Here is a 25083-nt window from a genome sequence, read left to right as displayed (position 1 = left end):
ACACATGGCACAGCCTTCAAGGAACAGGACCACAAAGCAGCACCAAAGCAGCAGCACTGAGACAAAGAGGCTGGAGCCAGACACCCAGTTTTCAGCATCAGTTCTGCCAAGACTGCACCATTTTGATTCTGCCCAAACCAGTTAACTGCTCCATGCAACCTTTTCCCCATCTGTTTAGAAAACTGGAATTGTATCATTTTTAATGGTAAGTGGCATGGACCCCATAAATAACATTCTGTTGTTGATCTTCAATGTTACTCTTCACTATCATCAGTGAAGTAAAGAAACTGTAACTTAGTAGAACTGGGAGGGGGTGAGGGAGAGGAAGTACTGTTTAATACTTTGGAATTATTAAAAGTGGAATTACACCTGTTCAGTCATGTTCACTCTTCACTTCTGGGGATGTACAACTAATTTCCAGTGCAAGCTGAAGTGTAACCTCTGACGATAATATTACCATATCAGTTTTCAAATGGAAGTGAGGTCCTAATCTCCATAGCCTTTTCAAATTGCTTATTAGGAATTAGAGCGGGGGAAAGAAAGAAATACATACCTCCATGTAGTTAAACACAGATTATTTTGAGGAAATACAAGCCATATGCAGGTGGGATAAATTCATGCTAAATAAATAAACAGAACTGGCACAGGAAAGTTACTGCATGAAAATCTCATGCCAGGGGAAATATGTTCCAGGCTATCTGTGCTGTCAAGCAGCAAAAAATGAAAATAAAATGGTCTTGCTGTATGAGAAAGACAAGTGGTTTCAAATAGTTCTTTAACACTGACACAAACAAGGTCAGATATTGTGATGCCTATCTCGCTTCCAGACTTCAGTGGGAGAGCAGGGGGGAGTGATTCATGGAGAGCATGCAAGAAGCAGTGCTGAAACGGAGCTGAGAAGGACATGAGCAAGGTCCTGTTTGTTTGTCTTTAAATAATGCTAGACAAACAGAGTATGAAATGAAATTAGAAGGCAATGCACTTAAATTGCCAATTATTTCTTCACTGCTATCTTGAAAACCAAATACTTCAAGAACAATGAATTGTTGCCTTGAAATGTGATAGATTTTGTAGTGGATGCAAGCAATAATTAGTAAAAACCATGAAATGCATATACATGTACAAAGAGAACCTCCCTAATAGCTATAGATACTATAGGCAGAACTATGTCCTGCTTTCTCTGAGACAGGGTTGGCTCCTTGCAGAGACAAGGGGCTGCTTGGGACTGACAGTTTTTATCAAGGTTGACCTAATAAATTCTTACACCTGATCCAGAAAAAAGAAACTCATTAATACACACATAATCTTTGCTTCAGTATTAAGAGGCAAAAATCACGACAGATGCCAAAACTAACCAGAATTTCCCCCAAGAGGAAGCGAAGAAAATATTAAGAAAACACACCAAATATTAAAATTAATGAATGCCAAAATCCGATTTAAATAATTTTTTTTTAAAAATGCGTTAAGATTGACAAACAATCTGGAGTCAGGTACTAGCTACAGAGGCATTTTGAAAAAAGCTGGCAGGAGGTAAAAGAGACACCTCAGGAGATGCATTTCGATCCTTACAAATAGGCTGTAACTTGGTACCGATGGGGGTTGAGGGGAGGAGAGGGAGGAGTCGGGGTAGAGCATCCTCGTTGCTAAAAACCATAAAAGTTACGAGTGTGGTGTGCTTTTTGTTTGCCTGCTGGAGCGGCATCCTGCGGCGGTGTCCATGCGGTGTAGGCGCGGGCAGAGCCTGAGCGCTCACGCCGGCATCCGAAGGCTTCCCGTTCCCCCAAGCGCCCGCTCGCAGATCGGAGACCTCCGGCCCGGTAATGATGTCTCTGCCCGAGCGTCTGTGAACGCCGCCCCCCGCTTTGCCCCCCGAGGGCTCCTGGCAGCCCCGGCACACGCCAACCCCGCCAGCGCTCGGGAAGGGTCCGAGCCGAGCCGCGCTCTGCCGGGGCACCGCTCCCGCCTCCCCGACGGGCTCCGGGGCAGAAACTCGGGAAAGGCTCCGTCTGCCCGCCTTGGGGAGCGCCTGGCAGCGCTCACCTGCCGGCGGCGCGGAGCGAAGCGGAGCGGGGAGCTCAGCCGGGAGCGCAGCGCAGCCAGCGCAGGTCCGGCGCCCGGGACAGCGCGTTCGCCGCCTCCGAGCGCGGCACGGCCGGGCTCGGGCTGAGCGCTCGGGCAACTCACGGGAGCTGCGGGGCCCGCGCTGCCCCGGCCAGGGGAGGGGGCTGCCGGTTAAAGCTGTGAATGAAAGCTGAACGCCGCTGGGGCTCGCAGGGTGGCGGGGGCCAGCGGGGGCTGGCGGGGGCCGTGCCCCGGCGGCAGGCGGCGCTCCGGGGCTGGCGCTGGGGCTGCGGTGGCGGTGGCGGCGAGCGGGGCCGCGCCAGCCCGAGCGAGCCGGGAGCGGGGCGAGGCGATGGAGCGGGGAGAAGCCGGCGCCGTGCCCGGTCCCGGCGGGGAGGAGGCAGCTCCTGAGGTGAGAGGGGCTGCGGGCCGAAGGCACCCGCTGGGCGAGGGAATGGCGCTGGGTGGCGACAACTTCGCCGTGGCACCGTGCGCCAAGTTGCCGGGTCCCGTCCGTCCCTGCCCGGGCCGTGCGCGGAGCCAGGGGCGCTGCCAGAGCCGGGGCCAAGCGCGGCCGCCCCGGCCCGGGGCAGTGCCCTGCCTTGCCCTGCCCTGCCGTGCCGTGCCCGGCACCGCGGCCGAAGGTAACGGGGCTGGAAAGGGCTGCGGAGCCGGGAGCTGTGCCGGGGAGCAGCCGCTGCCCTGCCCGGGCTGCCCCGGAGCGCTGCTTTGTTCGCTTGCCTGCTCGGGGATTTTGGGTGGCGATTCGCTTTCGCTACGGGAACGGGGTGTGCGGAGCTGTCACAGGGATGACCGTGGTGTGCCCGTGCATGGAGCTGCACAGGGGCCCCAGATCCTGTAGGTTTTTCTTAGGTAGAGCTGCCGCTGGTTTCTCGGGTCTTTCTCAAGGTTTACACAAAATTAAGTCTTTAGTCAGGCTGCAACATCTCCTAAATAATATGTTTAGCTAAAGTGATTATGATTTTCAGTCTGGATCCTAGTCAAAATTTGCTCTGAATAGGCATGGCAGTCATAGTTAATGTTTGCTAAATTCATTGCTATCAATTTGAGTGCATATTAGTAGTATGATCAGACCATAAATTCTGAAGGAATATGAAGGGGCTGTCTTGATGCAGATCTACATCGTATGGTTTGAGTATTCCAGCTTTGGCACTGACCCTGAAAACAGTGGTTAAGGCTTGTCCCAAAGAAGAAGGTACCTGCCTGTGAGACCCTTGACGAGCCTGATCACTTCTAGTCGAGTCTTTCTGAAAAGGCAATGTCTCCTTTCTTTGAAGCACTTGTGCAGCAGATACTTTTGCAAGAACTTCTTACTGAATTTTTCTCCCCAGGGTAAAATTGGATAGGTCCATAAAACGTAGCAAAACTCCACCTGAGGGCTTTTTTTTTAGTCCAGCCTGAAGCACCAAAGTTGCTTAAGAAGAAAAGATGTCTTTTGAGTCTGCTTATCCCTCCCCTGGCTGTTTCCACGGTTCTGAAATGACTTGAGGGTGACCTTCAGAAAAAGAAGTCAGCTTTGCTCAGAGGATTTCAAACCTTTTATTTGCCCTTCTTAAGGCTTCTCTAAAACAAACAAGCAGAGCATTTGGAAGGAAACCTATGACTGAATATTCAGCAGTTCATTTCCCTTGGGTGAAAGCTGATAGATGTTTTCACTTATTTTGGAAAGGTTTTTAGCCAAGCAAGAAAGATCTGATTTGACACTGCTGAAGTAAAGCATGAGGCAAGGCAAAGGAGTGTAGTACTTTTTTGGTACATCACTCCTGATGTGGGGAAACAGGGATTAGAAACTGGGTGAATTGTTGCAGAACTTTTTCCATTATACTTTTATTTTGGTGGGTTAATCAGTATATCAGTTTCTGTCAAAACTCAAGACTCCTGCCTTTTAAAAAACATTAGCCATATCACTGGATATTTTCAGGCAGTGCATATCTGAGACACTATGGCACTCACCAAGAGATTAACAGCACTTGGCCTTGTGCCTCTGGGCTTGTGCCTAATAATACATCGCAGGAGCACTGCATTAACTGTCAATAAACGCTTGCCATCACTTCGGACTTGAGTATGGAGCACAGCACAGAAAGAAAAGTTTCAGGTCAGTTTTAAAATGTGACACAGCCCTTTGTATGACTAACTCCTACGGTGCCTGGGTCTATTGTGAGGGCCCCCATTAATACATCCCGGCTTTGGTTTTGAAGACCTAAAACGTGTGAATTTATTTCTTTAATTTCCCCTTAATAGCTCCGTGTTGATAAAACAGATGAGAGAAGAGTTTCATTTGAATTGCATTTCTTTGCTGAACTTAGCCAGGACTGTGATGGTCCTTGGATACTCCTCATATTTCCCTTTCCTTTGTCATTGTGTTTGATTCTGGGAGAAATCCTTTTAAATGCCTGACTGTGATTTCAGAACCCTGTAAGAAATTACCCCCCAGGTAATGAGACAGTGCACTGAACCCAGCACTGTCTGCAGTCAGACAGGATCAGTAATCAAGCCAGTGTTGGATGGATTTTTAGACACTCTGGAAACCCTTGGACTTCTCCAGCATGAGATTAGTCTAATTGGAGAAGCTAGAGCCAGAAAAGGTGGTGGGATCTGACGATGCTGCAGCTGTACCTGTGCTAATATTGTGCACTGATACTCTTGGTACTGGGTGAGTACCCAGGTGGGGAATTATTCCAGAGTATTGTCTTCTGAATGCTCGGCATAGCTTTTAGCTTGTGAGCTTGCATGCACACAGCTATTTGATTGCTTGTTTTGAGCAACTGGGGAAAAGATTGAGATGGATTTGATCTCTGTCTACTCAGATTGTTTGCAAGAAAGAAAAAGAGGCAATATTTTAAGACTGATTTGACATTTTAAGGCAACATTTTAAGACTAAATGTTCAATTTAAATGGTACTAAAAGAAGGAACAGGAAACTGGAGATAGTGGAAACTCCTAATTTTTTAAATGTCTGAGTGATTGAGGAGTCTTTCTCTTCTTTTAAAAATAACATGAGCAGTCAAGGACCAGAGTGTTACCTGTGATATAGATGGGTTTCAGTTGAGGATTCAAAAACTTTCAGATGCATGTAGGTGATAAGGACTGAGATTATTTCTTTTCAAATGTTTTGTAGCTCTACTATAAAAGTGAAGAAACCTATCAGCTCTGGGGTGGTACCTCTTTAAATACTCAGTGTGCCTTGAATTGCGTGGAGTAACTTATTTGCTCAGTTAAGATACCGGTTTTGGGTTACCTGACTTGGTGTTTCCCTACTCATATGAATGTCTTCATCAGATTATAAGAGGTGTCATCATCAGTCAAGGGACTTTAATGCTTTGTTTGCATCAGACATTTTTGAGAACCAGTTAATTAAACCTGACAACTTTAAGTTACTTGGTACTGCTTCCCTGGTGTATGCTGCCTCTGCACCACATGCATGTTCCATTTCAAGGGGCAGTTTAGCCCCATGGAAAGTCAGGGTCAGTCTGCTACTTCTGTTCCTCTTGTGTAGTGTTTTGCCTGTGGGGGACTTTTTCCTTGCTACTCACTTTTGTGTTCCTCACTGGACTGCAAATTAAGGTTCTGTGCACTGTGGTTAAACGGCGAGCTGAGTGAGAAAAGCAATGTTTGTAAAGGCTCTGGTGCTGATCGTAGTGCCTGATGAAAGATCAGTGGCTTTTCCCTGACTTCCCAACAGAGAGAGTGGACACTCCTATGTTATTTAAGATGAGAGAGGGGCTAGAGTCACTCTGCTTTCTTAATATTGTCCTTCCGTCCTTGTCAACTCAAAAATCATCTGTGATGGTTTGCTGAATGCTGATGTGCTTTAGGATGAGTGCTTTACATCTTCAAACTTCCAATGCTTTCACTAACCTTAGATGCATGAAGAGCAATTTCTGGAGCATGTTTCTTCTTATTAAATATTTAAAATCTCTTTGTTTTTTCACCCTAGAATTAAGAAGTATGCAGTCTCCCAGCATCTTAACATAAACTGGCATCTGTCATAATTGTTCAGGTTCTACCAACAAAATTGCCATTTCACAAACATCTGGTGTTAAAATCTAAATCTTTAAAGCAAATCAGAGGTTTGTTGTATTTTTTCCAAGTGACAAAAAGCTGAAGGAGGAATTTCAATTACTGTAATTGAATTAAGCCACTCTAGTCTATTCCTATTCCTGAGCAGAAAAGGTCCCAAATGATTTCTTTTTTCTTCTCTTTTACGGTTGTAAATAACTACTTTAAAAATAAGGATAATTAAGACTGTAAACTGTGATGCCAGCTATTGGTCAAAATAAATGTAAAACTACTATGTTTGCAGGATATCTGCAGGATCAATGGTTCTCCATGTTCTGTGTTTGGTGAACAGTGTCTTTCTGAGCTCTCAGTAGAATTTGTGATGCTTATTGAAAACAAGAGATCCAACTAAAGTGTGTTAGAGTTCTGCACAAATTGCAGGAGGTAAATCAATGTTTGACAAATGGGAAAGGATATGAGCATTTAAAAGAAAAAATGTACTGAAGATTCTAGGAATATTAAAACAACCGAGATGAAACAAAAATAAAGCATTAAAAATGTATCCTTTCAGTGTTGTTTCAAGAAGAAAAATTATACATATTGATGTTTATGGAGATTATGCTCATCTTCTTATTCAGAGCTTTGAGCTTCTTGAAGATACAAATAATATTTAGACTGAGATGGTATCCACAAGAAGCACTTAGTAAATATTAATGTTGTGGGGGATTTTTGGCAGTTGAGTTACAGCTGTTTGTCTCAGCCATTTATAAACGGTTCTGTGAACAAAATAAATAGACTGATACCAAGTGGGCAGGGAGCAATGGGTAAGATCCATCTTTGTGTGTGTGCAGAGTAGTGCCAGGATGCCCACTACTCACCCTTTGTGAATGGGAGCAGCTGGGGCCCTGCTGGTGATTTCATTCTCTGCCTGAACTCCATCATTCCTTAGGGGAAAACGGGTGCTGACACACAGCAGGATCAAAGAATCGTTTAGGTTGCAAAAGACCTTTAAGATCATGAAGTCTGACTACACTGCCAAGCCCACTACTATTCTGGCTTTGTTTGGTACACCTGGGATTTGAGCACGGTCCTCTGGGAACTTTGGAGAGGATTTATAAACATGTTTATTTATTTATTATATATCTCCTTGCATCTTGCAGTGTTTGTTGGGGTTTCTTTTAATGTATCTACTCAGACACATTCTTGGGATGGACTGACAACGAGGTTTCCTAGATGTACTTGGAGCAGTTGTGTATTGGCTGTGTGAGCCAGATTCCTCATATCATAATTTTGTGCACATTTGCCCCACTGTCTGAGTTACAAGACATCTTAAAATGATTTTTAATTATTTAAAATTTTAAAATTATTTTAAAAGTGATTTTAGAATACTTAAGGAGAAACTGGACATATTAAGGAAAAAGAAGGAGAAGTAAACCAGATTTAGGATAAATCATCCTCCAGGGATTTGGCACAGCTGTGAAGACAATTTTTTTCTACCTAGCCCTGTACTCCTGAAAATCTAACTTCTTCAAGTCTAGCACATTTCTGAGACGTTGGGATTTTAGCTGTCCAGGGTGTTGAACAGAACTGAATCCTCAAATGGAAGCTTGTTTCCATTGATTTTTTAATTTCTCGAGTTAGAAGTGGACCTACACTACCGCTTTTAAATGTTTGTCACATCAAACCAGCTTTGAACCAAGGAAAATAGTGCCTGGATACCCATTTGTCTGAAAACAGGTATCTCTTAGTGCAGATCTGCTTGCTATGGTGACTTCAAGGGTGTAAACATCTGCATCCTTTCAGAGTCTCTCCCTTTTACCTTCTCTTCCCCCTTGGTCCCTCCCCTGCTATGGCAGTACATGGATTGTGAGCCCTGGTTTCTGTGCTGTGTACCATTCCTGGTCCAGGTGCCTTTGGCATTCCTGGGATGTTACTGGCCTGAGCTGGGAGGAGTTCATTCACAGCTAAACTCTGTATTTGTTTACAGCAATAATACAAGAACACCACATTCAGGGTCAACAACAATGGGAATGTGCTGGTTTAACCACACAAGTGATGTGGATTAATGAAGGGACCAATATGTGATTCCCATTAATGGGTCTAGGTCGTGCTGTTTGCTTGAGTGGTGTAAGGCAGTGCCAGCCAGGAACCTGTCCCACTGTCTGAAGCTGGTTATCATAATGGTGGACAGATTTTTGTAGTGTATAGAAAAAAAATCTCTGGAGTTTTGTTTGGTTTCGGACTTTGTTTTTCTGGGGGTTTTTTGTTTGTTTGTTTTTTTAATGGGGGGGTTTAATATGTTTCTAAGAATAAGAACATCCTGCTTTGGAAATGAGGTGGAAACAATTGCTAGAGAAAGTGCATTGTCAACACTGTGAATCACTGAACATTTTAAATAATAGGATGGAGGATAGACTGAGCTAGAGGAAAGATGAGGGGTTTTCGAACTTCTCAGAGTGAAGCGTGAGATTCCCAGGTACTCCATGCTGAACTGATTGTAACAGACATGAGGAAAAATAGCTGCTTTCCTTCAGATTATCAGTGCAATTTTTTTTCAGCTGGTAAAGCTAGGAAGCCAGAGCCTCTATGGAGACTCTGCAATCACCATATAAATTATTTCAACAAAACTCTGAGTGAAACTCAAGCCTCTTTAGAGCTTTTCAAACATTATCCCAAGGCTAAAGTCTGTATGGGTTAGAATTCTACTTTATTCTGACCTTTCCAGATGAAATTTTTACTTGATTCTCACAAATTAATTCTCTTCCTTCACAAACTGCTTTTGATAATATTCCAAAGTTAAGGAATAAATGCTTGAAAAAGCAGATATTTCCCAGGACGTGGAGCACATCTCATAAATTTTAGTTTCTAATTCTGATATCAGAAATTATTGGTTTTGTAGATCACTATAATGTACTTCAAGTTAATGAAGATTATGGTAGACCATCAAGACTGAGTCTTGCAGTGAATTTGCAGTTATACTTTGATGGCAGAGACCTGCTACATGTCTCCATGGACAGCTAATACCACTTTGTGACCATTACTGGACCTTTTGCCATCTTCCCAAACTGCAAGACCTCGTTGTTCAGTTGAGCTGTTAAATTTGACTACAACAATGCACGCTGATCTACACTAACGCATGTTGATTGCAATAATGCGTGTTGACATATTTCTGAACTTACCTCTGTGCCCAGAATAATGACCAGCCTTACATGCCAGGCTTAAGCAATCAGTGAAGCCACAAGAGACTTGTCTGTGGTTTCTATTGATGTGCATGAGTATGCTCCCTTTCAATGGTATCATTTATATGATGGCTTTCACTGTACAGGAGCACACAGTAAAATCGTGACCCTGTTATGTTTAATCAGACACAGTTTCTATACAAGCACTCAAATTAATTTATTCAGTGCAAGTTCCCAGCTAAGTTTTAGGGTCTTTTCCGGCTTGCATTCAGCTGAATTTGTGCTCACTGTTTAAGGGAAAGTCACATCAATTCCTTAAGAATGTCTCCTCTATTCAGCCTACAAGAAGGCAGGAACAACTCTAGTCACTAGTTCCGGATCAGGTAAGGTTGATTTGTTTTAAGTTCTGTACCTAGAATAATTTTATTACCATATTCTTGTCTATTTTGTTTTTCAAGGTCATTTATTCAGACTTTGAGGAGTAGTTTTTAATGTTATTATATACTGTAAAATCATCAAAGGTGTTTCAGGAAGGACTTTTCTGAGTATGGCTTTAAAGCCTGCAAAAAACTATATATGAATTAAGGAAGCTGATCAGGGTTACATATGAAAGAGAGAGAAAAAAAGAGAAATTTTGAAAAGTCTTTTCATGACAAGTTTGAGTAGTCTAGAAGGAGGTATAAGGCTCCATTTCATTTCTACTGATTTTGAAACAAAAGACTGAGTCCTATGAGGCTGGGAAATGCACAGCATGCACAACCTTTTCTTTATCCACCAGAAGCAGGAGCAGCATACTCTCCAGGCTTTAGAGTCCCAGCATTTTGTGATTGTAGAATGTGAATATCCTCTTTCACGTGTATATTCTTCAATGTAAATGTCACTAAAATATTTCTCAGTTTAGTATTGCATTTCATGTTTCCCTAAAAGCCTGATTTTGAGCTCAGCCTGTCCTGGTGAATGTATGAGGCTTCACACCATGAAGGCTTCCTCTGGCAGTGGAGTGACTGGAACTTGTTCTGCAGACTGCTGTTCAGGGCTCTTAATTGGGAGCAATTCCTGGCTGCATGGCAGAGAAATGCTCTTCTTGGCGTGCTGAGGTGAATCAAAGGAGCCTGTCCAGACCTTTACCTCTGTGTAAATGAGAGCATGCCTCAGTCCTGGTGTTTGTACTTGTATTTCTTTGTACTTGTGCAGTGGTTTAGAGTTAAAACCCTCAGATTTATGGATTAATAACATACCACCCTTGGACCAAGCAAGAGTAAAACTTCTGATTTTATTTCTTGTCTAGTTTTAAAATAAAAAATTGTGAAAAGAGCTTACATTCATTGTCTAATCCTGACAGACTTCACCCTTAGAATCATAGAATCTCTTGAGTTGGAAGGAATCCACAAGGATCATTGAGTCCATGAAAACAGTTTGTTCTATGGCTTCTCAATTTCCACTGCAATCTGCTGGTGTTCTTGCCCAATTACTTTTCAGTTAAAATAGGTGATACTCACTTGGCTTTCTTCTTCCACTCTGAGTTCCAAGATGATGGTTCCCCACTTGGGTCAAGTGAGAGCAGCCTCAGGACTGCCCAACTTGGTCTGTTTGTAGACACATATGATCAGGGATGCACTTCCAATCTGGAAGTCACTTTGGCAAGCTCTGCTTTCCTCCTGCAGGAAGGGAATCAGCATAAATACCTTCAAACCATGCACTAACTTGGACTTGGCACAGCAGTACTGTGTTTTCTGTAGGTGAAAATTTTAACTGAGCAATTGCAATCAAAGATTGGTGGCTTCTCTGCACTATCCCAGTGACATTGGATAATAGAACAGTATGAGTTGGAAGGGACCCCTCATGAGTAGTTCACACAAACAAACTGCTGAGTGTGTTGGTGTCCTGGAGCTGATGGGCTCACAAAAAGTAAGGGGTCCTTATAGAGCATTGAAAAGCCTTTTATTTATCAAATCTCATTCATTCTAATGACTAATTCCCTGGTTCTTGTGCTTTGTCATGTTAATAATTGTGGTGAATCATTTTTAATAACCGTTGTGTTTCTCTGTAAGCTCTGATAGCATCCGTGGGAGACTGTGACAAATAATACCTGTTCAAATGCTGCACATGTGGATATGCATGCTTTTTTTTGTTTCATATCAAACATGAGTCCTTGTTCAACAACCTCCTACAATTCTAAATACTGGCATTTTATTTTTTTTAAGATTATCTAGAATTTATTTATTCCTCAAATGGAGGGATTCGCCTTTAGCTTAAGTGAGAGAGACTGGTGTATGATCCAAAACTCATACTATGATATTTTTAATAAACTGGATTAATTGAGCTTCTTATAAAACAGTGTAATAAGAGGGGCACATTGCTCTATGGATGCATCAGTGTGAAGAACCAAAGTCAGATAAGGATTTGTCATTTATAGTGGCAGCCACCTGATTCCTTTCTGAAGCCTCAGGAGTCAGCATTTCTCTGGGCTCTTCTTGCTTCCTTCTTGGTCAACAAGATTTTTCAAGCACATTCAAACTATCGAAGTTTAGTGACATGATTCCTCCTCCACGTTTTTATTTCCTTGACATCCTTTATACCACTCTTGGCATTCTCAAAAGTGGACCATTATTAAAGAGAAAAAGTAATTGTACCATCAAAAGATCCTACTCTACAATTTTTAAGTATTACCGATGCATCACTGGAGATTGCCCAGGAAAATCTTGAAGCAAGAGACACAGCTTAAGTTAAATTCAATAGCATAAGAAGGGTATAAAAGAAATCAGACCCTTTGTTTTCAGAATGCAAATTAAAATGCAGCACCGGGGTTTGGGGGCAAACTGCTCCCAAGAGCAGGATACATCATGAATGTGCAGTATAAGGTTCTTTGAACTTTCCAATGAAGTGCTCTATTAACTACTGCTTTTGTCATCCTATTTCCACCATGAAAACTAGTAGGCATGGTCCAGCTTCGAGCCATCCCTTGCTGGAATTTCAGCTGGCCATTAAATGTATTCAGGTAGTCATAAAATAATGATCCACTTTCACTTAAAATAAGTTAAAATTACCACAGGCTGGTGTTTTGACTTAAAATAGCGCTAGGTTAAAGTAGAATAACATTGTTCAGGCTGTTTATCTGTACAGGTTGCATTATTTTCTGTCCTCTGTTGTCACCAGCTGCATATTCATGGGATTGTCTCTGAATAAAGGTGTGGGTCCTTACCAGCTAGGATGGACAATGCCTGACTTCAGGTTTCTGAATGGACTCCTCAGCCCCGTGTAGGGGCTGGATGAAAAGCAATGGCAGCAGGGAGCATGACATTGTGCCCTGCATTGGTGGTGGCACAGAGCTTGTGTTTTGTACAGTGATGGTGAGGATGGAAGATAATGAATGAGTGTGATAAGGAAAAGAGCGTCCCTCTGCCTCTTCCATAATTTCATCTGAGCCAACTGGTAAATGTTGGAGTGCCAGGAAACAACATGTGGGTTTTCAGGGATCCAGTGATGGATTTTAACACATTTTTGTGTTGCTTATTTGCCAGTGTTACATTTTTGCTGTACCAGTGGGTTCTCAACAGCACAGGAATAAGTATATTAGTACAGTTATGATTAGGGCTTTGTAGTTATGTAAAGGCAGTCTCATTTATCAGGCTTTATTTCCCACCCACATTCCATCCTTTGGTTTTTATTATTTTTTTGAGTAGAGTGGCAGGCATGAGCATGAGAGGCAAGACCCTTGTAGCTTTGCAGAGGGAAAACGTGTGGAAAGTGGTGCCAAAGTCCCTTTAGAGGGGAGGACAAGGAGGGCAGCCGGGGGTTAGGAATGCCTGCTATGATCTGGCATGCAGGATGTGGCTGGAGAGAAGGCTTAGGTGAGACTGCAAGAGGGAAGTCTTGGCTGGAATTTAATTTCAAAGCTTTTTGAGCCAGGGGAAGGCTGGAAATGGTTGTGTGCATGCGTGGCTGTAAGAGCTCTTTATTGCACCAGACAGTCCTGGCTCCTGGTGGGCACTGGTGTCACAGAACTCTTCAAGGAGTCTCTCTTTGTGCAGAAGGTACTGCTCAGCCCCAATGACATGTACTGAAGCTTTTGTTCTTTCAAACATGTTACAGGGATAGATTTAGGCTGGGCCTAGCAGAGCTCTTCTCCCATTGCTTATCCTCCTGCTCCCTTGATGCAGAGCAAGGGAATCAGAACAACACTGTGACTTCCCTCCACCTCCTCAACCCTGTGTGCTCCTCACAAGAAACCAGAAACAAAAAGAGCATCACACAAGGAGCGAGTCTGTCACCTCCCTCCACCAGTCACTTTGTGTCTGTGACTCAGCCTGCCATAGACCCTCGTGTGTCCCTGTGGCATCACCTGCTGCAATGTGTCCAGGAAAGAAGCACCTGCTCCTTTGAAGGGTGCCCAACACACCAAAAACGTGCTTCTGTGCCTTGGGGTGGGGGCCAGAAGACACCAGCCTGCAGGTAAGTAAAGTGCATCCCATTCTGGGGAAGGCTGAGCCAGTGAAGTACACAGAGCTGGTTTCCTCCAGAGAGGATGGGAGTGCAGCAGGGATAGGCAGCAGCATATGGCAGCTCAGCTCTGAAAAGGCGCTGGGGAAAGCAGCAGCTCCTGATTTAGCAGATCAGCTTCCTCTCTAGGTGCCCTGAATGGGTTTTGGAGAAGACCTAATTCTTTCCTTGATAACTGAATGGATTTGGTCTGGAAATAGAGAATCTCATGGTGCCTCCAACTGAAGATTTTTTTCTGAAGTGGAAAGACACTATCAACTTCAAGGCAAATAACATATGTTTGAGGAGAATTTTAGGAGGCAGCATATCAAGATTTTAGGCCAAACCCTGAGAAAACATTTGGAAAGCATTTCAGAAGTAAGTAAATGCAAAAGATAAAATCATGGAGGGAAAGAAAATGTCCATTTAATTTCATCTGCTCTTTAGCTAGACAAATTCAAAGGAAAATCTTTGCTTAATCATGGATGCATCTTGGAAACACCTGCAGGCTGATGCTTCAAATAACCTCCTTCCTCCTATTCTGAATGTTCTGGAACAGGGAGGCACAGGTGGGATGAGACTGGGGCTCAGGAGAAAGAGAAATTGTGTTTGTTCTGGCAAGTTGCACATTTTTTGTCATTTGAAGCTACCTTAAGGTTGATCTCGTTCTCTGTGAGTCACCTAGAAGAAGTCATGGAGCACTGCAGGAGCTGGCAAGCAACTGATAGTAAGTGACTGACTTAAATAGAGTGATATAGTTGGATTAGACCCACAAGGCCAGATATGTCAAAAATAGCTCAGTGTAATTGACAGATTTTGTTTTCCTGTGCACTTTTATGACCACACGCAATTATTCTTCGTGTTTCAAGACAACATAAGAAGTACTAATTTTACTAAAGCAAAAATTAGAGCAGGAGGCATGCAGAATATTTCTTTGAATTTTGACTTTGCAGCATGTTGCTAGTCAAGTATAAAATTTATTGACCTCACCCTCTAGAAGGAAAAAAGATGCTGAAATAATCTATATCCATTTGCCTTAGGCAAAGCAGTCAGCTAATGTAATTTCACTAAGAGTCGTTGAAAAAGTGATGAGGAGAACTGTTCAGAAATGGAAAGAAGTATCTATTTTTCTAGGGAAAGAACGCACTTCTGGCTTTAGGGTTTGTGTAGTGTTCTCAAGTTCTACTTCTAGGCATTGAATGACAGACAAAGTAAGACTGGGCAAGGCTAATTAGAGAGGCGTGCTCAAAATTTAAAATTATCTCTTGTCAGGGTGCACCTTATGTCCTCTTGCATTAGTATTGAATTTCAGCAGACCAAATTTTGGAAGTTTTTAGAACTGCCAAGGATAATGAAATGGGATAGATCTGTGGAGGGAAAAGAAGTTGAGGGATCATATAAAGTGCTGACAGTTAATTTAGTAAACTGAAAGCCTAAGGGGTACATGTGCTACTTAGCACTAGGAAAGAAGCCTAACCAAAAGAAAGGAAGTTTGATACCAGTCCGTGTCCTAGAAGGCAAACAGTTGTATGAGAAAAAAGGGCATGTGGAAGGTTAAATGTAACTATTGCAGATAGTCACTGGAAGTTTCAAGCAGTGAAATATTCAAAATTAAACAGAAAGAAATGAGAGATTAAAGATAGCCTTTACTGGAACATAAAACAACTAATTGGAAAAGGTTTTAAGAAGAATAGATATATGTCAGCAAAACGGAGTGACTCTGAAATAAATTATGAATGTAACAATTACACAAGTTTGCTTGTTCTGTTTGTGGAAGCACATTCTGCATTTTATAATAGCCCCTGACCAGATCCATTTTCAATGGATCAAATGTGCTTCTTTTCATGAAAGAACTGAAAACGTCTAAAGGGATAGCAATAATTTACACTGTTGCAACTTAGAATGTGTTTATTAAATATGCAATATCCTCTAGATTAAATAGCCAAATTTTCAGTTGGTTTCTAGTTTGTATGTTTACAGTCATTCAGGTATGAAAAATCCACATTTGACAGTGTACAGATGCATTTGAAAAGGCATTTGAATAGCTGCACAGCTAATACAGCTGATACAGTTATGTGGATGTATTTTGTACGTACAAGTAAGGAGGTGGTGAAAATGTAACCTTAAATATAATTTCTTTTTGCCACTGTTTTGATAATTTTAAGAGCTGTTAGTCATTGCTTGTTGAAAGCATCAGGAAAGCTTCATTTGTTGCCCTGTGTTCTAAGAGTTACTCAGGAATCCTGTTGGGCTGCAATGAGCGAGGATGGAGAGCAGATAACACCAGTGCACAGACCCAGACATGAAAAGTCAGGGTCAATCTCAGCTTCTGAACCAAGCACCAAAGGAAACTTGCCAGGTAGAAAGGTAATTAAAGTATTGTTTCAAAAATCAATTTCAAGGCCTATGAGGATGAGATCACAATAGTAGGATTTAGGTAAATAAATTGCAAGTTGGTTTCCAAAATGCAGTTTCAGTAATCCGTATTCAGTCAACCTTTTACTTTATGGCTTGGATGTGATGGCTAAAATTGGGATGAAGTTTTGCAGTAGATAACAATTGCAGGTCGATTTTTCGGAATATATGACAATGACTGCTGATTTATATAAGCTATTTCACATAATGTAATTATGCAGGTGTCTGCAGAAAGAAAAATGGGTCCGGTAATGAGAAGCTGGAACTGATGCACGGTGGGTTGATACTGCAAGACATTTATTTGGGGTGAAAGGGTCCTTAATAAAAGAAAAAGGGTGTTGCTCTAGCAAAGAATAGTTTGGAGAGGGAGTAAAGAAACTGCTCAAAAGGAGAAGAGATCTACCAGATTATGGGAAGTAAGGAAAGATAGCTCAAGTGACTCCTTTGCCTTTTCAGGATTCAGGAAAGCAGCAGAAACTAGGCTAATGGATAAAGGTGTGTTATTCATGCTTTAGAAAAATCTGAGCTCAAGATTTGATTGAGGGGATCACTCATTAAAAAGTGGCATGGACATAAGAGCAGATGTCCATAAGGGAGGTGCTCAGCAGCTACTATGACACTTTCAGGAGAATTTGGAATTAATATGTCTGTAACTTGTGTAAAATTCCTCACCACTGTCTGTCTGGGATGGCTTGGCTGGGGTTCTGGAATCTTCATTGCTCCTGTCTTTCTGGGTTGGAAATAAATATGTTAAGGAGTGTGAAATGAGGTGGAAATGAGGCAACATGTTGTCTTTTCTCTCATCTTGTCCCCAGTTTGTCCCTATAATCTGAGACTCAGTGCCAAGAAGGCTCCTTTGTAATGGTTTCTATATTGCTTCCTCTTCTTCCTCTCGTTTGGTGGAACCACACAGAGTCCAGTAGGTCTTGCTGAACCTGAGGAAGCATTGATTCTCTGTGTGCAAAATCACCACAGTCTGAAAATCTTGACAGGTTTACACGCAAAAAAACCCCATTCTGTGTCTTTGTGTATCGAGAATTAAGACACCTTTTTAATTTAGGTGCGTGTAGCCTGTCTGTACTGCAAGGCTTCATCTGCAGTTTGTAGCTGGGTATTTATAAATCTTTCTGACAGTCTGACAAACACATGATATCCAGGCATTCCAACACAGCTACCAGTGGGTGCTCACTGTGCAGGGTGATGCCTGTACATACATTATGAAAAGTACCTTGCTTTACTCTCATAGACTGGTGAATTAAGTGGCCTTGATTTTTCTGTCACTGCAACAAATTCCCAGTTTTGTCAAGTCAGTGGGAATGCAGACTATGCATAAAACAGAGGCAGGAGGTCAGAAGCATGAGATTCTAGCATATGAAAAGGATATTTAGGTGGTTAGGCTTAATTTCTTTTTCATAGCTGGGCTTTGGTTTTGTATAAATACAATGAGTAGCAGAATTTCTAGGGGTTGGAGGAAACTGGGACTTTTTTACTGTGGTTCATAGAGGATGTATTTTAGGTTAAAATCCTTCTACTTTACCAGTCCAGGATTGGAAAGGCTATTTGCTATTTTTAGAAAACAGCATTTATGCAGCAGCAGAAGAGGTAAAACCAATTGACATTAACCCTTTTCACTGGTTTCTCTTCCATTTGTCTCTTGGGTGTGTGTATGTGCTTTGAAAGGGCAAGGAACATCAGGTTTTCCATAATGACATTGTGACCAAGGTATCTCCCCTCCAAAAATAGGGAATAATGTGCTCTGTTTTTCAACCTGTACACACGTTCATACACACATTATAACTGTGCACAGACTTATTTCCAGCTGGTCCCCATCACAAGTACCTTTGTATGAGCAGACACCTGATGAAGCTATAGACACTGGAAATTCACATGCACAGGCTGGGTAGCTACAAAACCAGAATCTGCACTGATCACATTTAACTTGACAATTAAGGAGTTATGCTCTGTAATTCAAATTGCTGAATGTGCTCAGCTTGGGTAAAACAGGAAACATTTAGTAAAAAATAATATACTATAAATGATAGTATAAATAATAGTATAAATGAGGAAACATTTAGTAATAAATATTGCTGCCTAATGTGAATCTTATGGAAACTTCTTCCAAGACAGTGTTTTACTTTAATCACAGAGATTTTCAGGTTTACATGCAAGAAAGCATGGTAGAAATCCACTAATTTTTTTAACAGTGCTTCTGCTGTTTCTGTAAGTATCTCATCTGCATGGAGAGATCAGTTGATCTGCAGCACTCACTTTTGATGTAAGAGTGCCATACTTTCAAAAGTTATGAATATGGAGGACCTTTTGTCGCTGCCAAGAGATTAAAAATAAACCCCCAAAGGCACTGTGTGCACAGATTCTCAAAGGACCTGTTTACCTAGGGTAGCCCTGGCTGCCCAAAGACGGCTTTTTTAGATGTACCAGCACATCATTCTAGGCATCCAGCTGTTGCTGTTGTGCCACATCTGCTGTCCTCGGATATCCCAAGGTGTCTCAGATTGCTCTGGGTGCCTCTGTGCAGGCACCAGGTTCAAGCTGCTTGTTTCCACTGGAAGCCAGTGGGAGCTGATGACTGATGTGACCCTCCTTGGTGCTCCCTGAGGGCTGGTTTTGGGGACCCACATGCATTTCGAGTTGCAGATCTCATGTCTGTCATTTCCCTGCCTGTTGAGGGGAATATGTGGATATCTGCATAGATATGCAACACACATGGGGGAAAATACAATATTTTCTAGGGGAGTGTTTGTATATTTAATCATGGGCTTAGTACCAGTTATGCATTTACTTGTTAATGATTTTCTTAGGTGATATAGCAGACTGGGATCCTGATTCTGAGAGAGGGAGAGAGCTTCTTACAAGCTGTTTGGCACTTGTTAAATTACATGAAAAGTGCAGGGATTCAGCATATGCTTGAATTAGGCTCTAAAATAATGAAGTATCTGCTTTACACCATATTGATCTCTATCCTTTTATCCTTCTCCTCTTTCTTCACACTGTAATTACATGTTTCTTTTTGATTTAGTTGTTGTAAATATAAAACCACCAAGTGATTTTAGTTTATGATCATATTTTATCTCAAAACAGTACCATTTACATTTCTTAGCTGACCACAAGAGGTTTAGCTAAGTGCTTTCTCTCTCCCACTCTATTTCTGTAAACCCATCTGTGTTTGCTCATGTCTCATATTTATTTCACACTTTGTTTCCCTTCCAGATCATGAAGCTATCCTTTACAGCCACTAAAAACATCTCTATAATGATGACAGAGACACAGAAATTCATCTTATGCATGAAGTTTACTGTATAGCACTGGTAGGATCTTTCCAGTTCTGTCCAGCAAGTCTTCCCAGGGGCACCCTCCTCTCCAGCTCCTCAAAAGCCTGAGGATGGACCTCTCTAGAACCCAATTCCATAGCCCATTCAATTTCTACTGATTCAGCTGAAGCTAGACTTTGTGGAGAATGATGATACACTTCAGGACAAGGTTTCTGAGACCAAATGGGGTTTCAAGTTCCCATCAGGGCATAGAAGTATTCACCAGCCAAATAACATTTTGTGTATTCACCAGCCAAATAAAATTTTTGCTGTTGGGAAGGGCCATGATTGAACTGGAGAGCAGCTGCTTAATCAGAGTTTAAACTAAATGATTCTGTATCAGTGAGCTACTGAAACTGAATGTATTAAATAAAATAAGGTCATTTAAAGTGTAAAATAAATAATACAAAAAGAATTATGCAGTACAAATCAGATTACATGCATTCTTTTGGAGCATCTTCATTAAGTAGCTATTAGCTACTTATTTGCTGATCTTTATTCAGATTTTTAGATGCTGATATCTGTGCTTACTTTTTACTTGATGAGCAAGCAAATTGGATATGAATTCATATTTTATGAGATGTCTTTTAATTAGAATTTTCAGGAGGAGAGAGAATGAAAGTTATTTTGTTGCCTATTTCTTCAGTGTATCTTTTGTGCTAACAGTAAAGGTTGGTTGCTAGCAAAAAAAACCCCACAGTAATAGAATAATGAAATTTTATTTGGAACAAATGCCCTAGGATAAGTAGAATTGAGGTAGATAAATCTGGGGTGTTCTGCTGTATTGCATGATACAAATATACAGAGCTGCTGATCACGTAAGCCTTGTGCCTGAGAATCACTTCTATTCACTGCTGTCACTGTGAAGGCAGAGAGAAGAGTTTCTGTAGACACCATGCTCCAGATTCTTCAGTGTAGTATATAAACCTTATATTTGCCAAAGTAAAGTACAGGCTTGGAATAGAGCTGGAGCCCAGCTTTTCAATTGGTACCTGTGAACTTCCTCCATTCTGTGATCTTTCTCATTTAGCTGAACATCCATCTTTTTTCCCCTGACTATGCCAGCACTGCAGTGCCCCAGCAAACACAACCTGATGAGTTAGACCAGCTTATTCATCTGCAGAGCACCTTCCAGGGAGCCTCCTTTGGCAGTCAAGGAGCACAGCTGGAAAGAAAAAGAGGTGCAAAATTATTCCTACACTTACCAGTCTCCAGCTTCCTTGAGAGCCCATCAGATCTTCTGGCAACACAAGAAAGTGAGGGCAGCTTTCCATTGCTCAAAGTGAAATAGTCATGGATATCCTCTTAGCTGCTCAATGACCCGGCCACTCATGTAAAGGTGGAATAAAGAAGCAACTTCTCAGCTCTGCTGGCCCAGTTCACCATCTTGGTCACATTCCTGTTTCCCACTGGCCTTGGAATTGCCAGGGCCCGTTGCCCTTTGCAGGCTCAGTTCTGAGTGAAGCCATCACAGCAAACACTGGGAGTGACATTTCTGCACAGATCTCTAGTGTAACCCAGATTTGGGGTAAATCGGTCTGTGCAGTGACACTGGTTTTGCTGGTGTAAAGCCTGCCCATGTGTCTGCATAGCACCCCACAGTCAGCCTCTCTCACCCAGCCCTGCAGTAGGAATCTGCAGGGAGAGGTTAAAACCAATGAGGCAGCCATGAATGGTTCACCTGGAGTGAAGGCTTAAACACCTCCCGAGTTCTTACTGTGAGCACCACAGGCTGTGCAGCTCATGGAGCCTTCCTCGTGGAAGGGGAAGGCCAGATGGCAGTGAGCTGGAGTAACTGGAAATTCCTCATCATCTTTCTGATGGTAACAAGATTTAAAGCATGACAACACAGGGGAAGAAACCAGCAGCTTTGGAGTGTGCCAGAGATACTGGGATCTGGCAGTGATTTATTATTTGTCTCACTTGCAGAATAATGTATGCCTTACGAGTAACAACACGTCCTTTTGCTGCATGAAAATAACTGCTCAGAAACAAAATCGTATCAGTAGTGGTGATGCTGTGAAATGAATTCCTTAGTGGTATTTTATCCCAGTATTTCTGTGTATTTGCCGGCATTGCAAGTAGAATGGTGGTGAGCAATCTGGCAGAAACTGAAGGAATTCTGAACAGAGGAGAGCTTTCTCATGGAGAACAGCAATTGTTCATTTGCTAGCCCAACTGTATAAACAATTAGTGAATAAATAGCCACCTTGAGCATCCTTTAAAGGTCTGGATTTTTGTCCTAGTGTTGATGTTATTGTCTGGTTTCACTGCCTCAAGAGCTCACCTTATTCATTGGTACATACAAACCTTTTGGGTGAAAAAACCTCCAGACTGAGGAGCTGGTCTTAGAATTGAGTTTCTCACACATCTGTCACTACAGCAGCTGTCTAGAAATGTTACATCAGAGAGTGTCTGCATGACATCTGATCTACCAGGGTTCTCCAGCAAGATATCAGTGAAATGTTTTCATCTATTTCATTTGTGAATAATTAACCTGTCAGCCTTCCTCTTGTATCTGCTCCAGTGTCTTTGAAAGGAGAGGTGATGTATGAAGGATTCAATGTGACTGCTGATGATATTGCACATAACTGGATCAGTCATATTTTAGCTGATTTTAAAGCCATCATCTTCACAGTGGAATCCATTCATTCCCACTGTGTTGCTTAGATAAGTCCATTGAAATTTTATAGAGAACAAGGTCTTAAAAATGCTTACATGCTTGGTCTGTGAGCTGATCAAAATAATTGCATTAGAGAAAGCGCAAAGTTTTCTAATAATTTTGGATTTTTATGAAACATTAAAACTGGTAACATTATCAGATGATCCTTTGAATGAATGAGTGTGTGTAGTGAATTTGTGTTTCTCTACTGAATACAGCAATGGAAGTTCAGTGGAGGGGAAAGTGGATTGTTGGTGAGAGAAATTACAGAGATGTCTTAGACTATTACAGGTCATTTTCATCCTCTTCAATAGCATGGTAAGAATATGGAAATGCATCTGTAAACCTAAACTGCAAAAGACACTCTACCTGTTTGGGGAGAAAAAATATAAACTGTCTCCCACCTTTCCAGGAACCAAAAGAATCAGTGCTTCTACACAGGTGCTGTGGCTTTGTCCTGTCAGCTTTTGTTGGGAAAGTTGATGTTGCTACCACATTTGTCTAGGAGGACTTCAGGACAGAAGATGTAATGAAATTGACATTTTGAAACAGAAGTTTGTGTTAAATTTATATAAATATGTGAGGGGTTCTTTGTTAGTCATAGTATTAGTTTTCTTATTTATTTGAGCACAAATTTCAATTTTTTTAACTTACTTCAAGCTGCTGCAGTATTTCCATTTCATCACAACTGAAAGCTGCAAAATGTAGATGTTCCTGGGTAAAAACTGCACAGAATAGAAGTGAAGGGCTCTGGGAACTTCCCACTCCAGGCAGGTCGTTCCTTGTGGAAATGCAAGTTGTGTACAGAGCAAGATGTGGAACACCTTCTCATTTACAAACACATCTGGAGGACAGGACTCCTGAATTCTGTGCACAGCAAGTAGGGCAGGTAATTCTTGCTGCACCAAGCAACAGTTATTAGCATTGTGTCAGTATTCCCAGTGCTCAGGGTGGGCATCATGCCCCCTCTGCTTAGGAGTCACCTCACCCAAGGGCTCTGGAACCACAGCCCTATTAACCTTGTGCAAAATATGTGTGCCACTGTGAGTGTGGGTAGGGATATTGGGACAAACAGGGCAGAACAAGTTCTGGGGACTCCAGATGTGTGCACAAAGAGAGTCATGAGCTAAAGTGGACAGACTTTAGGCCAGGAGCTATCCTTTAACCAGTGTGTCTCTGAGATAATTCTGTTGCGCGTGGAGTTTTGTTTGATCCACTTCCTGTTAAATCCAACCATGGATTAAATATACAATCTTAATGAGTCTAAATTTAAAAGGTGTTCTATGCAATGATGTTAATAATTAACTGCAATCATGTTAAATTCAGAGGCAGAATTGTTTTTAGTAGAGATGGGAATATTTTTGAGGTCAGTGCACAACTGACTTATGAAAAACGCATGAGAACAAGGAATGTCATCTGCAAAAAAATAATGAAAGCACATAAAATCCAGTGTTTACTAATTCAAGCTAACAAGGGAAGCAAGATGCATCTGTATACAATTTATCTTTTCTTCAGAGGATTTCATGTGGAAATTAAAAAGGCTAGATCTACATCTGAAATCTGTGAGCAGTTAGTTAATAAGAGCATTTATTCATAGAATCATTTAGGTTGGAGAAGACCCTTAGGATCACTGAGTCCCAGTGCTAACCTGGCACTGCCAAGTTCACCACTAAACCACGTCCCTGGGTGCTGTGTCTGCAAAATCTCCAGGGATGTTGACTCAACCACTTCCCTCAGCAGCCTGTCCCAATGCTTGATAAGTCTTCCAGTGAAGAATTTTTTCCTAATATCCAGTCTAGAGTTCTCCTGGCACAGTTTGAGACTGTTTCCTCTTCAATTATATGTATCTAACAACCATTCATACAAACCTGTGTGTGGCCCTGAAAGAGACACAAGGACAGGTACAGTTATTGGGAAAAATGTCCAGCAAATCCTTATGAACTTCTCAATGTGAAAACTGGGCCAAGAGTGACATCACACAGTCAAACCTTCTTATTTCTAGTCAGAAATCTAGTTGGTATATTCTGTACAAAATCAAGCATATTAATCATGTGGGTGGGAAGCTGCTAAGTATAGAATTGCAAAAAACAGTAGGATGGATCAGAAAGAAAAGATCAGTGTTAGGAGCAGAGCTTGTGTTAAAAACTGCATTTTCCCCCCACAGTGATCTGCAGACCAACTGGAACACTTGAGTGATAATTCTGTGATTTTCAAAGACACCAAAACTTGTTTGGTTTTTTGTGCTTCCCGAATTTTGGCAACAGAAATGAGACAATCTGTTTAATTTCCTGGGTGAGAGGGATAAACAATGCTGTTTTAAAACACTACACAGTCTGTCACTTCTGCATTTGATAGTGCCATTCCCATTGTATCTTAGGCCAGCTGTGGGTATGTAATCATGACTGAAGCAGATACTTTAAAAACTGGATTTTGATGATTTTTTATTCTGAAATACAACAATCTAATAACTGGGAAAGAAATATTTCAGATTGGCAACTAACTCATAGTACCTTTTCAGAATGACTGATTAAGTGGGATACTAACAGGATTAATCAGTAAGACTCCTAAAATAAACTTGTGTGTGATTCATGGAAGAATAAAAACTTCACCATGTAGTGGCTGCCAGTAAGGGTCAAAGGTATTGTGTTCACAGGGCTCAGTCTCTGACTAAGCAAGTGCAGACAGAAAACATTTTAATTTTAGGTTCTTGACACTGTATACTTAATCCAAGGCTGCAGTTAACAGGAACTGGATCAAACAAATCTCCATGTCCAATCTAATCTTACCAGAGCCTGGGAGCTACAGCTCTGCTCTGAAGTCTCTTCCCTTTAGCACATCATCCACTTGGTGCATATTTGGAGTCTGTTCAGTTGTTCAGGAAATATGAACTGAGGATGAAAGTACATTTTACAAACCTGTTTTTCTAGTAACCAACTGAG

General features: G+C 41.8%; 1 protein-coding gene across 1 annotated transcript in view; it reads left to right on the top strand.

Moving 5' to 3' along the window:
* Positions 1–1678: 1678 nt before the first annotated feature.
* KCNG2 (potassium voltage-gated channel modifier subfamily G member 2) overlaps positions 1679–25083 on the top strand; it is a 52436-nt gene continuing 29031 nt past the window's right edge. Inside the window, exon 1 of the mRNA XM_088168429.1 lies at positions 1679–1817. The gene's annotated coding sequence lies outside the window, so the exon portion shown is untranslated. The remainder of the gene's footprint in view (positions 1818–25083) is intronic.

The sequence above is a fragment of the Sturnus vulgaris genome, chromosome 1 (assembly GCF_052056855.1).
Source record: "Sturnus vulgaris isolate bStuVul1 chromosome 1, bStuVul1.hap1, whole genome shotgun sequence".
In the NCBI taxonomy this organism is placed as follows: Eukaryota; Metazoa; Chordata; class Aves; order Passeriformes; family Sturnidae; genus Sturnus; species Sturnus vulgaris.
The sequence above is the reverse complement of the archived record's forward strand: the minus strand, read 5'-3'. Positions and strand labels throughout refer to the sequence as shown.